This window comes from Megalobrama amblycephala, linkage group LG22 (genome assembly GCF_018812025.1).
Source record: "Megalobrama amblycephala isolate DHTTF-2021 linkage group LG22, ASM1881202v1, whole genome shotgun sequence".
Classification (NCBI taxonomy): domain Eukaryota; kingdom Metazoa; phylum Chordata; class Actinopteri; order Cypriniformes; family Xenocyprididae; genus Megalobrama; species Megalobrama amblycephala.
This window is the reverse complement of record NC_063065.1, coordinates 413,393-423,557: the sequence shown is the minus strand read 5'-3', so window position 1 is coordinate 423,557 and position 10,165 is coordinate 413,393.

Genomic DNA, 10,165 nt, shown 5'->3' with positions numbered 1-10,165 from the left:
AACTGCATTAAAACCAACCAGACAAGCAAAGTTAAAAGATGATCAGGTGTTGTTGGTTATGTTTTCTCAAAATCATTATTTGATCTGAATCACTGAGCTCATTTAGCACCCAATCTCTGAGTTAGATTTACATTATTGATTACAGCAGCACTGTGATTCTGCAGAAGATCAGCTTATACAATATAGAATTATTTTTTTTTTTTTAAAGTTGTCCTTATCACAAAAAAAAAAAAAACTCTTTTAGGCACACACAGACATCAAGTATCAGCCTGTGAATCTCAACAACGGTGACAAGCAACATATTCTGATCAACAGTTCAACTCTGAACATTAGAAAACAAGCTACTAAAAAGTCACAGAAATACAGCAAAATTTTAATAGTGAGAATAAATGAAATTACTAAGACAATTTAGCTCATAATTTATTCATACAGCAATGCATGATGGGAGCCATGGATGAATTTTGATTGGTGGCTCCAGAATGCACTGCAACATGCTTTATGATGGTCACCACTGTTGAGATTCACAGGATGATTCTTGATGTCTGTGTGTTTAAATGAGCTCTGCTCTTTTTTTTTTTTTTTTAAATCAGAACTCTAAAAAAAAAATTGTAAAAGCTGATCTTGTGCTGTAGAATCACAGTGCTGCTGTAATCAGTAATGTAAATTTAACTCAGAGATTGAGCTCTAAATGAATTCAGTGATTCAGATCAAACAATGATTATGTGAAAACATAATCAACACCACTTGTCTGTTTGGTTTTAATGCAGTTAAAACTGCCCAAACAAAATCTAATATTAAACAGTCAAGGATCAAGAGCTCAACTAAAACAAACCCTGACCTCGATGATGGTAACATAAAAATTGTGATTTTCTCCTTTGGTGATTCTGCTTGTTATCATCAGGTGTCTTCAATAATGCTCAATCATCACTTAATTAATCACTTATTTATCTCATTAATGCTTCAGTGGGTGGAATAAAAATATGGCAGGACTTTTACTTTCTGACCCCTGGAATGTCCACCTCTGCACATGGCATGACAGTTACAGCTTCAAATCTGTTAAGAGTCAATTTTAAATTAGAAAGTAAATTAAAATATCTATTTATTTATTTATGTTATCAATCTCTGCGACTCTGTCGTTGACTTTCTTTGATGACGTTTGCAGGGCGTTCCAAATGAAAGATTATTGTCAGCGAAGTCCACTTCAACTGATATACCGTGCTCAGGGAGTAGGGAGCAGTGAACACTGCGTAGGGACCCTGTCGAATGGAACGCAGCTTAAGCCAATGCATTCTGAGCCGGAAAGAGAATTGATTAGTTCTTTTTATGAGTCTTTCGGGTTTTTGAGTCGTTCCTTAATCACGTGACATTATACTTATATATATACACATTATATTTATTAGTAAATAACGTTAACTCTCCAGTTTTGTTTGAGTTTGTGTTACAACTGTTAAAGCTGAAGTTATCATAACCTTGATGTTTTAAACTAACATTAATAATTCAAATTCAAAATGTTATTTGCTTTTAATTTATGTCATTATGTCCTTTTTGAGCAATCTTCTTATATTAGACCAATATGTCAAGTCTGCCTAGGAAAAGCAATTATTATAACAGCAAACTCAAAACTAGGCTATAAATACTTTGTATTGTAGGCTTGGATTATTATATTATTATATAGCCTAGTGTTTATTTACAGATAGACAGTCAAAAAGATAAATTAATCAATATTTTATTTATAACAGGGCTTTATTTATTTATAATACACCACAGATCCTCAAGAAACAGTAACAAAAACAGTGACAGAAATGTCAGAAATAGCGTATGGGTCTGTCACGTGATTAAGGAACGACTCAAAACCCGAAAGACTCATGAAGAGAACTAATCAATTCTCTTTCCGGCTCAGACTGCATTGGCTTAGTGTATGGGTCTGTCACGTGTTTAAGGAACGACTCAAAACCCGAAAGACTCATGAAATGAACTAATCAATTCTCTTACCGGCTCAGACTGCATTGGTTTAGCATGGGACTGCCTGTCACGTCATTAAGGAATGACTTAAACCCGAAGACTTGTCAGACAAGAGGTGAGGTGAGCTTAATCAGCTTGTCATAAACTGAAGACCCAGGTAATGAATTAATCATTTCTGAATCTTATAGCATTGTAGTTTTGTATTGTTTGTAGTGGGATCAACGTTTGCATAAGTAGCAGATGTGTTGGGGAAGTAACACGTAACATTTTAATTACATTTTGCTAAAATGAACGCGAAAAAAGATTCGTTCAATTTGTTGAACGAGACTCAAAAGTCCGAGTCAGTAAAATGATCCGAACTTCCCATCACTAACAGGAATTTACTAACAAAAAAGTTGCCAACAAAATTCTGTAAAACAGTTGTTAATTGCTATAAAATGGGTTACAGTATAATTCTGTTAATCAATTTACAGTATAAGTAACTAGAAATTTTGTTAGCAGGTCCTCAACCCAAGCACAAGTGCAACACTTCACCACAATGGTAACCCCAAAACTATTAATTAACAGAAACTTTTAAATACCAACATAATAGAACAGTAAACATTAAAAAGTCTTTCCATTTTCTCATCTTCCTAAAAACTGCTTAAAATAACATTTTATTTCAACATTTACACTCCTAGTTCAGCCCCTTTGCAAAGCATGATGGGAAGTGAAAATCCTGTTTGATCGAGTCCTGGTTGGGTTTACTCAATTGAAACATGTTATTTTAAGTACGACTGAGATGAAATGCAGTGACCTTCTGACAGACACACCTGCTTCGACATTTACTGCATTTCTGTCACGGTTCATGGATTCATTTACTCGCCCTCGTGTGTTTGTTGTGTGTATGTGTGTGAGTGAAAGATTGTGTGGGCGTCACCCATTATGGTCTGATTGTGATCTGTTGCCAGCCGTGTCTTGTTAGTGAGAGTTATATAATGTGTGTGTCTACATGTAGTCTTTATCAGTTCATTGCAGGCTGTTCTGGTGTTGTGCTCTCTGTTTTCTCACTCTGGTTCTCGGATCTCTGGACTATCAGCATGTGCCCTGCTTTCTGGGCTGGATTATCCCTGGTCTCTGATACCCGTTGCAGCCCTGCCCCACCCAGCTTGTCACCACTCGGCACGCAACCGTCTCAGCACACTTCAGTCTTTGCATCGACTGTCCATTTGGAGTGAAGTTATTGTACAGTGTATTCTGTCAATAAATATTGTTATACTTGCACTTGGATCCTCTGTCTGTGTTCATTTCCTGACAATTTCATGACAAAATCAATGACATGAAGAAAAACTGCAACCAGTGCAGATTGAGTCTCGTGAAGAAACTCGGCTCTCTCTTACCAAAGATCCGTGGAAAATTCATAGAGGATTCAGCATTGATCGATCTTCTACAAGAACATGAGGATTCTCCATTTGAAAGAAGCGCTCTTGAACAATGGCTGAAAGAGAAAGAGGAAGAATCTGACATCATTAAATCATTGCTCACACAACTGAATGACTCAGGAGTGATGGTAGAAAACAAACTCAATAAAATTTTAATGAATCTGGAAGTCAAATATTTGGTCAGCTACACTTTCACATCATTGAGCTGGACAGATGTGCTGCTTTCTGAACAAAAGGCCTTCCTGAGTCCTTCAACAAAAGGAAAAAATGAAGAGAAAAGCTCTGAATCTGAACACAAGACTTGGCTCGCACCTGATATCCAAAAGACAATGAGGAACAACTTGAGGGTTTTTAAAAACTTGATCGATTTAAATGATTGGACATCAGCCAAATTCATTGTTGCATCAAAAGAAATTAAAAATAATCCAGGTTCCTGCATACTGCTGTATGAAAATGAATCTAATGAAGCTGTTTGCTTCACTCCTCCATCAAAACCAGACTGTCCAATCATTGCCCAGATAGCAACACTGTGTCGGCCCAAATCCGGCCCACATCTGGCACATGCGGGATGATGATCTGGCCCACATGTGGCAGGAATGATGGCACTTGGGCGGACCGCTCCTGTTTGCCAGATCTGGACCACAAGCAGGCCACAAAAATGCCAAATGTCAGCCAAGAGCAAAGAACTGGACCTTATCTGATCCACAAAATCTTATGTATTATTTATAGAGTCATTTCAACATTAACAGGCCTGTTTTCAAGCAGAATCACTGAGGGAAAGAAGAAAAAAAGAGATGAGCAGAAACACAAGAACTACAACTGACTTCAGTCACAGCCTTAGAGGAAATCAACTGAAGATAAAAGACATTAAATCTCTGAAGATCTGATTAAACAACTCCACAAACAGCATTACCAGCTTCACTTATTACTAACCTGACTGACTTTATTTCTGACATTCATCTACAGAAGCTCTTATTGAGAATTACCAGGTTTAACTCGTTTGTTACATTTGAGGTTACCATGATGGTGATTGATATTTCCATTAGTTGGCCTCTTAACTTTATACATATATAGCTGTCTTTTCTGACTGCTGTGATAGTGTGCTTACCAAACACATTAGCAGTAGCAATAAATGAGATCAGGTGTTGGCTGTTAGCCGTTGGTGATTTAACTAATCAATGATGTTGTTTAGATAAAAAAAAATGTTTTGCGCCATTAATACACTTAACATTACAAACCCTGTGTTTCTGTGACATGAGCTTGAGCTGTATTGCAGAAATTATTATTTTTTTTAAAAGGGACTTTTGAGATGACACACTAAGACATCAAGAATCAGCACATGAATCTCAACTATGGTGACAATCAAAAGCATCATGTAGCCGCAATGCATGCTGGGTACTATAGTACAAAACTCCCAGAATGCATCAGAGCATTATGCAGCTGATCTGATTGTCTAAATATTTTGTTTATTGTCACCATCATTGAGATTCATATGCTGATTACTGATATCTGTGTTTGTCAACAAGTTTTCCTTTTTGTGTTTTTATTTATTTTCATCTTCTAACTGATTTCTGCAAAATATCTGGATTCATTTTGCAGTAACATTTATATTCAATTATTAAGACTTCAGTGAAGCAGACTATTTGATGGCTAATTGTTGGACACAGTGTTGTTCACAGGTTATATGATGATTACAAAATCATCAATAGTTTACAATGATCATGCTTCAGTTTTCTTTGCTACTGCTAATGTGTTTGACAGAAACACTACCACAGCAGCCAAAGAAGACAAACATATGTTAAAAGTTAAGAGGCCAACTAATGGAAACATCAATCACCATCATGGTAACCTGAAATGAACCAACATGAGAGTTAAACTTCTGTTAATTCTCAATAAGAGCTTCTGTAGACGTGTGACAGAAATAAAGTCAGTCTGGTTAGTAATAAGTGAAGCTGGTAATGCTGTTTGTGGAGTTGTTTAATCAGATCTTCAGAGATTTAATGTCTTTTGTCTTTAGTTGTAGGGATGTCCCGATCACGTTTTTTTGCCCTCGAGTCCGAGTCCGAGTCATTTGATTTTGAGTATCTACTGATACCGAGTCCCGATCCGATACTTCTATAATACATGAAAAAGAATAAAGAAGAGCGAAAAAACAGATCCAGGATCCAGGAACAGTGCTTTTCAGGTTTTTCAGGTATCTAACAGTAGTTTTCAAGTACAGAAAATGGATAAAGTAATCAAATATAAAATAACACTGCATATTATCTTTATTGTAGAAAATAAATAAAGATTAATCATTATTGAAGTTACAAAAACTATTCAGTCAAGAGCAGTGAGTGATTTCTTTGTTATTTGTTGTTTGATTTAACATTAAAAACAGGCAGCAGGAATGGTTTTTTTCCCTACAAGACATGCACGATCCAGTACATATACTCTTACACATGCGCTGTCTTTCTCAACTAATATACGTTCACTTAAGACATAACCGACTATGTTTCCTATGATACTCGCTAAGACGGGCATGTTGACATAATTTTGTATGAATTTGTCCGCTGAAGTGCAAGACTTGAAAGAGAACTCAGTATTTGCGCGCTGACTGAAATAAGCGTGTGCGCGCTTCGGATGAGCGCACACAAAATCTTCTCACAGCGCGTGTGAGCTCTCTTTCGCGTCTTGTTCTTGAAGGTTTAAATCAGCAAGGCTTAAATGAGTTAGTTTAAACACAGATAGCAACGTGTGCTGTTCAGGTCTCACCTGTATCAACACCCGGGTGATGACGGCGTAAATGACTAGACATTAGAGCATACGGCACTCGCAGGTAACAGTTTACAAAGAGTGACTGTTTTGTCCACGCTTTCTGATTATCGTTGTTGTAACGTTTTGCGCATCCATCGATTGAAACATACATTATTTGAACTCTGTCTGTCTGTTTTCCACGTTGCTATTTTAAACAAACCATATTAACCAATAGAGATGGACCGCGGTGCAAGTGCGTACCGAACCGTAAGTGGAGAACCGTACGGTTTGATTTTTAACTGAGAACCGTTGCACCCCTAATACATATATATCCGAGTCCTGATCGGGAGGTAACGTCCGATTCCGATCGAGTCTGAAATCATGTGATCGGGCCCGATTTCCGATCATGTGATCGGATCTGGACATCCCTATTTAGTTGATTTCCTCTAAGGCTGTGACTGAAGTCAGTTGTAGTTCTTGTGTTTCTGCTCATCTCTTTTTTTTCCTGTTTCCTTCTTTCCTTCAGTGATTCTGCTTGATAACAGCATTGTTAATGCTGAGATGACTCTATAAATAATATATAAATATTTTGTGGATCAGATAAGGTCCAGTTCTTTGCTCTTGGCTGACATTTGGCATTTCTATGGCCTGCTTGTGGTCTAGATCTGGCAAACAGGAGCGGTCCACCCAAGTGCCATCATTCCTGCCACATGTGGCCCAGATCATCATCCCGCATGTGCCAGATGTGGGCCGGATTTGGGCCGACACAAAGTTGCTATCTGGGTGAAGATGTCAGATGTACTCAAGTGGTTTTGAAAGTGTCTCCACCGTGTCCTGCTACAGAGGAGCTCAAACTGCTGTACAAAATGAAGGAAGAGGAAGACTGGAGATCTCAAACTGTGTCAAAGAACCAGAATACTGTTACTCTGACTGATCTCAGACCAGATACTGTGTACAATATTAAATGTGCAGCAGTGGGAAAACTCAACTACATCACTGAATCTGATGTCACCACAGTTATCACAAAGGTATGATGTTGATCATACATGAAATATCAGCTATAGAATTTTACTACATCATTAAACACTGTTATTCTAATCTTGAGGCCTTTTCACATGACTTGAACCTCAAACACAATCAGTGATCTGATGATCACACGCTGATAGCTTCACATTAAAGGGTGATATTTGGTTTCTATTGGTAACAAGGTAACCAAGCCTCACAGAAGACTGATGTGGGATGCAAATTAACAAAGAATTTAATTACTGAAGTTTACAAAACAGAAAACATTACAACAATTCTAAACTGACATTTAGCATATGAGGAGAAATGACAAAATAAGATAAATGTATAATACTAATCCTTTTCTTGGTTAAGTTATGTGAAAGGCCCTTTATTATATCAGGGATGTTAGTGCATATTTTATAATTTTATGATGATTTCAAAATATGACATTGTACAACATTTACACATGAACATCTTTATTGTTTTTGTGTTTTTATACAGAACAAACATGATCTCATCAAGAAAAGCATCTTAATTAAAGATGGAAATCCTGCTCGATACCATCTGCAAACAAGTTCAGACAACCTGAATCAAACTAAACTATGTACAAAAATCACATTTGGAGAGAGAGATAAAAACAAACCACATAAAACTATTCTGATGGTGCACTCAAAAAAATATTTCAGGCTAAACATAAGTTTTATGTAATTGAATTACATATAAAATTTCCATCCATTTGGATTACATAGTTTTTACATAAACAAACTAATAAACTTAATGTGATTCATATTTGTAAGTCATATGTAAATGAAATAGGTAAGATTTATCTAATAGTATGCCCAGGCTATATAACACTGCTTAGTGTTCATATGTTTGCGCACTACTGAGTTAAAGTACCATTGAAGCAGTGTCAGAGTTAATGAGATAATTAAGTAATTAATTGAGTGATGATTGACCATTATTGAAGACACCTGATGATAACAAGCAGAATCACCAAAGGAGAAAATCACAATTTTTAAGCCACCATCGTGGAGATGAGGGTTTGCTTTAGTTGGGCTCTTGACCCTTGACTATTTCTTGTTTAGATTTTGTTTGTGCTGTTGTAACAGCTAGTCAAACACACAGAAAAGATGATCAGGTGGTGTTGGTTATGTTTTCACATAATCATTATTTAATCTGAATCACTGAACTCATTTAGAGCCCAATCTCTGAGTTAGAGTCACATTATTGATTACAGCAGAACTGTGATTCTACAGCAGAAGATCAGCTTTATACAACAATATAATCTGAAAAATCTCTCAAAAATTCTTTTCAATTTTCAAAAAAAAAAAAAAAAGGTAATGTATTTAGAGACACAGACATCAAGAATCAGCCCGTGAATCTCAACAGTGGTGACCATCAAAAAGCATGTTGCAGTGCATTCTGGGAGCCACCAATCAAAATTCATCCATGGCTCCCATCATGCATTGCTGCATGAATAAATTATGAGCTGAATTGTCTTAGTAATTTCCTTTATTGTCACTATTTTTTTTTCTGTTTTTATGTGACTTTTTAGTAGCTTGTTTTCTAATGTTCAGAGTTGATCTGTTTATCAGAATATGTTGCTTATCGCCGTCATTGAGATTCACAGGCTGATTCTTGATGTCTGTGTGTGCCTAAAAGAAAGTTTTTTATTTTTTTATTCAGAACAACTTTTGAGAATAACTTTGGATTATATTGAATCACAGTGCTGCTGCAATCAATCATGTAAATTTATCTCAGAGATTGAGCTCTAAATTAGTTCAGTTATTCACACAAATAATGATTACGTGAAAACATAACCAACACCACCTGATCATCTTTTCTGTTTGTTTGACTAGCTGTTACAACAGCCCAAACAAAATCTAATAAGACATAGTCAAGGGTCAAGAGCCCGACTAAAGCAAACCCTCATCTCCACGATGGTGGCTTAAAAATTGTGATTTTCTCCTTTGGTGATTCTGCTTGTTATCATCAGGTGTCTTCAATAATGCTCAATCATCACTCAATTAATCACTTAATTATCTCATTAACTCTGACACATGCTTCAATGGTACTTTAACTCAGTAGTGCGCAAACACATGAACACTAGCAGTGTTATATAGACTGGGCATACTATTAGATAAATCTTACCTATTTCATTTACATATGACTTACAAATATGAATCACATTAAGTTTATTAATTTGTTTATGTAAAAACTATGTAATCCAAATGGATGGAAATTTTATATGTAATTCAGTTACATAAAACTTATGTTTAGCCTGAAATATTTTTTTGAGTGCAACAAACAGAACAGTATTGGTGTGTGTCTGATTCGGAGATTGGACACGAACACGGAGGCACACACCGTCTGCCTTGCTTAGTCAGTCTTTCTCTCTTTATACAGTGGGTACGGAAAGTATTCAGACCCCCTTAAATTTGTTAAGTTTTCGTCCAGAATATCCCTGTACTTGGCCGCATTCATCTTTCCCTCGATTGCAACCAGTTGTCCTGTCCCTGCAGCTGAAAAACACCCCCACAGCATGATGCTGCCACCACCATGCTTCACTGTTGGGACTGTATTGGACAGGTGATGAGCAGTGCCTGGTTTTCTCCACACATACGCTTAGAATTAAGGCCAAAAAGTTCTATCTTGGTCTCATCAGAGCAGAGAATCTTATTTCTCACCATCTTGGCAAACTCCATGCGGGCTTTCATGTGTCTTGCACTGAGGAGAGGCTTCCGTCGGGCCACTCTGCCATAAAGCACCGACTGGTGGAGGTCTGCAGTGATGGTTGACTTTCTACAACTTTCTCCCATCTCCCGACTGCATCTCTGGAGCTCAGCCACAGTGATCTTTGTGTTCTTCTTTACCTCTCTCACCAAGGCTCTTCTCCCCCGATAGCTCAGTTTGGCCGGACGGCCAGCTCTAGGAAGGGTTCTGGTCGTCCCAAACGTCTTCCATTTAAGGATTATGGAGGCCACTGTGCTCTTAGGAACCTTAAGTGCAGCAGAAATTTTTTTGTAACCTTGGCCAGATCT